We start from the raw sequence: 8,186 nt of genomic DNA on the forward strand, positions 1-8,186 counted from the left end.
TGTCCGGGTGAGGAGGACGTGTGGATGTTATCTCCTTGGGGGCTTAGTCTTCTTTGGCGGTCATATGTTGGATTTTGCATGCATGGCTTTTTTGTCGTTTATGTATTGCTGTTGCTTTTTGTCTTATGTGTATAGTTTACGCCATTTATCTTTTGTTTGTATTTTTTTAACACCACTTTTGGTCTGGATTCATAATTATGTTGTTCATAATTATGTTACTGGATGTTGTTTATGTAGTTACTTGATGTGTGGGCTTCTTGTACATTTATTTTGATCATATGTAACGTACATAGCTTGTTTATGGGTACATATACTGTTCTAACACTAGTAGTCTGTCGATATCCTGAAGATATTCCATGTTTGGATGACATGTTGGTAATTATGATCATACGCTAACTTTTTATATTGTTATCCCTGTTATTTCTTGTTTGTCGAGTTCATCCACCTCTTGTTTGTTAGTAATGCATCTATTTTCTGCTTTATCATCCACCACTTAAATATTGTTTATTTCTAAGACACTTTTTTTTTTTTTTTAAATCACCCAAGGCCATTTGTATATTGCTGATATCCCGTTCTTGTCGGCATGATTATTGGCTATCTTCATGAACTACGTACCGGTATTTGGTTAAGCTTTAGTCATACACTAGTAGTTTATTGTTTGCTTTCTGATGCTACACCGCTTTTACGTGTATTACTGTTTTTTACCGGGCCTGTCTACACGTCGGATGTGTTTGTCTTTACACTATATGTTACGTAATGATTGTTTGTATCTTGCCCAAACACCGCCTTATTAGCAGTATTTTGTCATACATGATTTTATTGTTTATAGTGCTCATGCACCACGCCCTTGTTTATAGTGTAATCATACCTCACTTATTTCATGTTTTCTTGCAGGTACACCAATGTTTGTTGTATGGATCATTCATACCGCACATGAGTGTTTATGATCTAACCACGCACCTCTTGTTTGTTTTTTATATCTTGTTCGTACACCACTAGCATGTTTATGTGTTGTTCATACACCACTTCTTTGTATCTTGTTCATTGATTACTAGTGTTCTATATGGTCAATTCATGCACCACTTCGTTTTTATCTTGTTCTTGCGGTACTTATTTTTTTATGTTCTGATCAGATTAACTCGCTGGGTATTTAATTTGATCATCCAGTAAATGTGTTAGTATGGTACGCTGTTGTGAAGTAAGAGGCAACAAAAACTGCAGGTTGTGTAGTGTAATTCTGATGTACGGTATGTTTCATGACTTTGTGTTGTCCTTCTTTTTCATTATTGTAATGCCAGTTAATGCCATGATATTTTAAGGTTTTGTTTATGTTGATTTTTTTTTTTCTTCCAAACGCCTGGCATAGAATCACCTGAAATTACTGTGTCAAGTCTCGGAACGCCTTATATGTAGGGTACACACACACACACACACACACACACACACACACACACACACACACACACACACACCACACACACACACACACACACACACACACACACACACACACACACACACACACACACACTTTGAATTTGGCAGGCTCATTTCCAATTTTATACTTCATTTTGTATACCTGGTATTGATTTTTGAAATAGTAGAATGATAGGTTTTGTATCTGATAGTTTTCAGCATTTTTTTTTTTTTTTAAATATTAGATGCCTTAACTCTTTAGAAAGCAGGGATGTATCTCAACTGAATGTTGTCATCTTACTGGAAATACCCCCCTGAATATTACTGGAGAAAAAACAGTTTATAAGTGCCACTGCCTTGTAAACGGGTAATATTTCGTGTTACACATGTTTGTATGTACAGTATATCTTTCAATTTCAGCGGTTGTGTGTGTGTGTGTGTGTGTGTGTGTGTGTGTGTGTGTGTGTGTGTGTGTGTGTGTGTGTGTGACTGTAGAGGATGTGTGGCGTGAGGTGAGGTTTGGTGATGCATTAGGAGGTGTTGCCACGTCAGCTTTAGGAGACGGTATGGTCGAGTGTCTCCCCGCCTACCATTCCCCTCCCTAATGCCCTCTCCCCCTCTTTAATGCCTTCCATCCCCTCCCACTCCCTCCCTCCCTCCATTGCTTAACTTCTCCAACCTCCGCTGTGCCGTGGTGTCTTCCCCTTCATAATTTCTTCCCTCCTTTCCCCCTTCCCCTCTCCATTCAAACTTTTCAGGTCTCCGCAATGAATTGTTTTGTTTTTTTTCCCTTCCCACCACCAGCTTTCCCCTGTTTCGTAGTGTGTTCCTTCCCTTTCACTTCCCTTCCAAACGTCTCCACCTTCCACTATATCCCTCTCCCTCCTGCTTGACCCCCTCCTTTGCCTCCCGTCTTGAGTTTTCTCTCCTTCCTTCTTATTCTCATCTTTCTTGCACCTTCGCATTATACCTCTATTTTTTTTTTATAGAGAAATTTTGCCCCCCCCCCTCTGTCTCTCTCTCTCTCTCTCTCTCGCCATCTGCTATACTCACCCCGCCACCCTGACTTCGTTCGTAGTACTCTCTTTTGTGATTAATGCCTTCCTTCCTATTTCCCTAGCCACTTTAACAATAGCTATCCGTTTGGTGTAAGAAAATTGGTAAGGTGTAACAGTTAAGTAATATAGACATCGTAATTGTATGGTTAACTTCTCCCGCCCTTGTTATTGTGCACGGTGACGTCATTCTTACTCTCTCGACTCCACCCTTTGTTTTGCTTACCAGATACCCTCTTCTCTCGTAGGTACCCTCTTTTATTTTAGCATCTTCCTTTTATGGTTTTCTTTCACCCCTCTTCCTTTTTTTTTTTTTCTATCTCTCTCTTTCTTCTACCTTCCTTTTTATCGTATCCATTTTACTCCACTTTAATATTTACCCTTCCTGTTTTCTCTTATTTTTCCTCGTTTTCCCTCCTGGTTACCCATTTCTGCATTGAAATGCCTTCTTTCCCATTCCTCAGGATCCTTCCCTCATTAAGCTTAACTTTTCCTCTTACCTCCACCATGCCTCTCCTTAGTGTCCCTTTTCTCCTCCTCCTCCTCCTCCTCCTCCTCCTCCTCCTTTCTTGGCTACACCTCTCCCCTTCTCTTAATTATATCCCTTTTCCTTTCAGTTTTCAACTATTTTCCACTTCCCCCCACCCCGCCCCCTCTCATTTAGTGTCACATTCCCGTTCCCTCCTATCACTTATATTTTCCCGTTTACTCTCAGTTATCCCTTTTCTGTTATTTACGTCCTTTTTCTTCCTGCTTTTTTGTCTACTTTCTGCTCGCCTCATTTTAGCGAGTCCTTTCCGGTTCCCCTCTTTCATGGCCCACATTTGCATCTCTTCTTTGTGATAGCCTTCGCATTTTTATGTCCCCTTACCTCCCATCTTTTGTCTTCTTTCGTCTTTCCCCTTTTCAGTGTTTCATTCCTCTGTTCCCCTATCCTCCCTTGTATTACCCCAAGGTGTCTCGACTGTCTCCCTCCTTTCATGGCCTGTTCTTCTTGCTTTTTACCCACTTTACTCGTATGTTCCCTTTTTCGTGTTTCACTCCTTTTCCCGGCCCTTGTGTTTCCACGTTTTCTCCCCCTTATTTTTCTCTTTCTTTTCAGTGGTGTATCTCCATTTTTATTGTCTGTGTTTGCCCTTTGGTTCTGTGCTGATTCTTATCCTCTGTGTATCGACTGGTTTTGTCTTCTTTGCTCTCTCTCTCTCTCTCTCTCTCTCTCTCTCTCTCTCTCTCTCTCTCTCTCTCTCTCTCTCTCTCTCTCTCTCTCACACACACACACACACACACACACACACACACACACACACACACACACACACACACACACACACACATCTTTGAACCTATGGGCTGCATTGGGTTCTTTTCTGTGTTGTCCCGAAATGTTCTGCTTCTTCACTGCCTATCGTCACCTCTGCCCCCTCATCCCTTCTCACTTAATTCATTTTTCCATGTCTTGTCCAAATGCATCAATTTCATCAACTTCTCAAGTCTTCATTTTCCTTCATTTCCCATCCTCCCACCCAGGGTAAGTCTCCCATCCCTTGTTCTAAATGCACTAACTTCCACAATCATCATCATCTCTTCATTTTATCTCCATTTAGTTCCCATCCTCTCCCCCCTCCCCCCGTCCTCAGCGGCTCCTCAGCACCTCCTCTCGTCTCTCCCCCGCGTCTGCTCTTGACTCTTGAATGAAGAAGCCCTCTGGAAAAGTGGGGTGTGGAGGGGGAGGAGGAACGTGGAAAGAGAAGAGGATGAGGATGATAGGGGGGGCAAGAGAATAAGATAGGTCAGGTAGCTACGAAAATGAAGTATAGTATAGCGTTGAGTAGAATGGAATTAGGCATATGGAGACAAGAATAACTGCGGATATATTTGTAAAAAATTCATAATATATTAATGAAATGAGGGAAGGTAAGGGGGTAGACAGGAATAATTGCAGATTTGTTTTTTTAAGTCAAAATATATTAATGAAATGAGGTGAGGTTAGCGTTGGAAAAGGGTTGACGTTGTAGAGAGAAGGATGGGGAAATGGCTCGTATTAACTCAATAGTCCGAGATATTTGAATGGTAGGTACATTCTCGAGTTCCAGAGCACTGTAACGGCACAGTCACACCCCATCCCGTGGCATTCTACATGCCTGGCGTCAGCTTATGCTTTGTATGTATGCCTAGCGTTGTGAGCTGTAAAAGAAGAATTATACTCACACACTGAAATCAAAGTACACCCGGTGTTGTATGTCATATGTACCTTGCAGGCAGTGTGTATATATATATATATATATATATATATATATATATATATATATATATATATATATATATATATATATATAATGTGGTGCCTCAGTGGTACAGTGGTAAAGTGTGCATTTTCGTACACTGAAGAAGGAGGGTTCGCGCCCCGCCAGGGTAATAACCTTTGGGAGCGTTCTTCTGGCCACATACTGCATTGGCGGCCATAAGGGGTGCTGTGGTTGAACCAGTGTCGCATACTATAAAGTATGCTTGCGCCCAGTCGGCTTGACCGGGCCGATTACACTTGGTTCACAGACTACGCACACATCCAAAGCCACTCCAACACTATAATTACACTCACAAGCACTTCTCACCTTACATACAATCTCTACCAGACAGCCTAAGCCACTTGGTAGACATACATTGGCTGTATCGTCCCCACTTCGGTCGGGATAGGCCGGTCCTGCAGTGGATACTCAAACATGAGATGAGATATATATATATATATATATATATATATATATATATATATATATCTACGGACGTGAGTGTATGTATTCCGTGAAAGTTTTCCAGGTAAATATTTAGTGGGTTCTCTCATCATAGCCTGCTGTCTAAACCATCACTCTAAATCTTTTGTATAAAATGAATTGATAACAGGAATAGCTTCGCATAATTTATTTAGGTGATAGTGCAGTTTTACAATTAAATTGCCGATAGTTGCTAAGTAATAGAATATCATATATCGAGTGGAATATATATATATATTGCATGTCTCAGTTCTCGTGTGTTGGGGTTACGACTGAGTCTGCTGGTGTGAGGAGACCAGACATTATGGCTGTTTCGTGAAATATCTAATCGGCCAAGCAGTCAGTGGACGTAGTATATATATATATATATATATATATATATATATATATATATATATATATATATATATATATAATGTTAAAATGTGAAGAGTTAAGGGAAATAGGAAGTAGAGTTGACACTGGTAGTGCTGAATGAGATGTTCCGCAACACACACGAATTGAGATGCATATTATATAGAATACTCTTTATAGAAGCGTCCACTTATCGCTTGTGTAGCCTGTATCGGCATCGAATTTTGTGATGTACTGTTCTCGTAAAGGAGATAGTTTGCTGTGGTGGTTGGTTTTATCTTCTTACCGCACTGTGTGTGTGTGTGTGTATGTGTGTGTGTGTGTGTGTGTGTGTGTGTGTGTGTGTGTGTGTGTGTGTGTGTGTGTGTGTGTGTGTGTGTGTGTGTGAGAGAGAGAGAGAGAGAGAGAGAGAGCTTGCGTGCGTTTGCGTTCGTGTATTCATACTGCCCGTGTGATGTAACTTCTAACTCATGCTAGATTTTTATTTCTGAGCAAATTAGAGATGTCAGTAGAATTTCCCTGGGAGAGTGATTGCAACCAGTGTATTTGGATATTGAATAATGGAGAGTAGGTTTAGCTTAAATTTCTTAAAGATGTTTTAGAGGTTTGAACAATAACATACCACATCATGCCTCTGTGTTCCCTTCTCCCATTGATAGGATAGCATATTGATAGCCCAGGATCCCTATAACAATTTTCAAAGGCTTCTCTCTCTCAGAGCGCCTGATGCGGGAAACAACACGGGGTCGAAGACGGGGAATAGGTAAGCTGTCGGTTCCTCTCTTTCTTCTTTTCTGCGTTTGTAACCCACCTTACTTTGAAAGGTTATGGTAACATTTATTTGGTGCACAGTATACTTATAGACACTAGACGGGCTCTGCTTCGTGTCAGCAGATGACCACGTTTATGTCCTTAGAGTCTTTATTATGCACTTGTTATCATGTGGCTCACCAGAAATAGACTGTGGAATGTACAGTATGGTGTACTGTAGCATAGTGTCTCTATCTTGAACAGTTGATTAATTATTTACCTTTGAATTCAGAGTTGACTTCTGATGAGGCCATGATAGTAATTTGATGTTCCACGCAGCTGTGCGTGTAAATTACGTTGAACTGTATTTATACTTTTTTTTTTTTAATTGCACTTACCTGTAAAACATATATAACATCACCCTCATGAAGAAACTGCCTAAGTCGTTTTTTCTACTTTTCGGGAAATCGAAAAAAAACTATCTCATTTTCTGAATTTTCAATGACTTAGGCAGAAACTTGAGGCGCATTTTAGACCACTCACACCCTAGACCTGACAGAGGCAGCTATACCAATAGGTGCGCCACGTGATGAAGAATTGATTTAGGCAAAAATCCAGAAATCGCCGAAAAATGACATTTTTTTTTTTTTTTTTTTTTTTTTTTTTTTTTTTCCCCGAGGGTGACGATATATGTGATCAGTTTTGGGTATTTAACAGGCCTGCACAATTTGAAATATTAAAATAGTTACGTATTTACTTACTGTGTAGCCACAGTAAGAAGCTTCACCATGGGTGCATTTTACATTTGTTTAAGTAACTGGCTAACTGTATTGTTAACTAACCGTATTCCTTTCAGGTAATGAGAGGGACCACAGCTATATTTCTGTAAAGTTACAGCTTTACAGCTTTGTGGTTTTCTCTAAAACATGTTAACAAAGAAAGCACTGAGCAGATTTGAATCCGGTACTTTCCACTAGACTAAATGGCAAAATATTCAGCCAAAATTCGCAGCAAAGTTTTTTTTTTTTTTTTTTTTTTAGGATTTTCAACGAAGTAACAGTATCTCAATTAGTTTCTTCGATGTTTCAGTTTCAGATATTTAGTTTTTGCACCAAAAATGAGTATATGACCTTCAAAAATGGGTCATGGTGATTTATATTTGACACAAGTAGTTGGGTTACCCCAGGATACCTTCCTGTATATCATCATCAAGGTCTGAGAAGGAAAGTGCAAAGAAAAATAACAATGATACTACAACTTGACGGGCACTCAGTATAGCGCATCTCTCCAACAAGGGCAACGTAATTTCCAAACCATTTTTCGTAATGGGTTAGGATTTCTCGTCACTGATTAGGGTTTCGCAGAAAGTGTTTTCCGTATCCAGAATCTGTAATACGATCCTGATCGGTCCCAAAAGTTAATCGATTGTTCCCAGGGACTTGGGCTATCTACCCACGAAATTTGGTCCAAATCTCTCCTAGTTTTTGAGTAATCCTGCTAACAGACAAACAAGCTAACAAACAAAGAAACAAGCAGGGGTGAAAACATGCAGTCCTTGTCGGAGAGAACAATAAGCTTCTTCATGTATATGGTGAAACTTAATTAAAATAATAACTACCCAGCAGTTGTATTCCGAAGAGACCGTAACGTAAGGTGATAAAACTGATCTTTGTGTAAGCGCGTGCTGCACCCCCAGGGACGGCCAGATACAGTCTGTGTTGCTCCCTGTCAGTCATTCACTGAGTTCCTGTACCGTTTGAATGATGGGGTCAAAGCCTTAATACCTCCGCCACCGGAGTTGGACGGAGGTTATTTATAAACTTGTTGACTGTTTGTCCATTTA

General features: G+C 40.2%; 1 long non-coding RNA gene across 1 annotated transcript in view; it reads left to right on the forward strand.

Moving 5' to 3' along the window:
* LOC145414183 (uncharacterized) overlaps positions 1-6,360 on the forward strand; it is a 100,426-nt gene extending 94,066 nt beyond the window's left edge. Inside the window, exon 3 of the long non-coding RNA XR_013899835.1 lies at positions 6,312-6,360. This is a non-coding gene — a long non-coding RNA (uncharacterized LOC145414183). The remainder of the gene's footprint in view (positions 1-6,311) is intronic.
* Positions 6,361-8,186: the final 1,826 nt, after the last annotated feature.

Source organism: Coenobita brevimanus, chromosome 98 (assembly GCF_032717465.1).
Source record: "Coenobita brevimanus isolate Jiangsu-jjx chromosome 98, ASM3271746v2, whole genome shotgun sequence".
Taxonomy (NCBI): domain Eukaryota; kingdom Metazoa; phylum Arthropoda; class Malacostraca; order Decapoda; family Coenobitidae; genus Coenobita; species Coenobita brevimanus.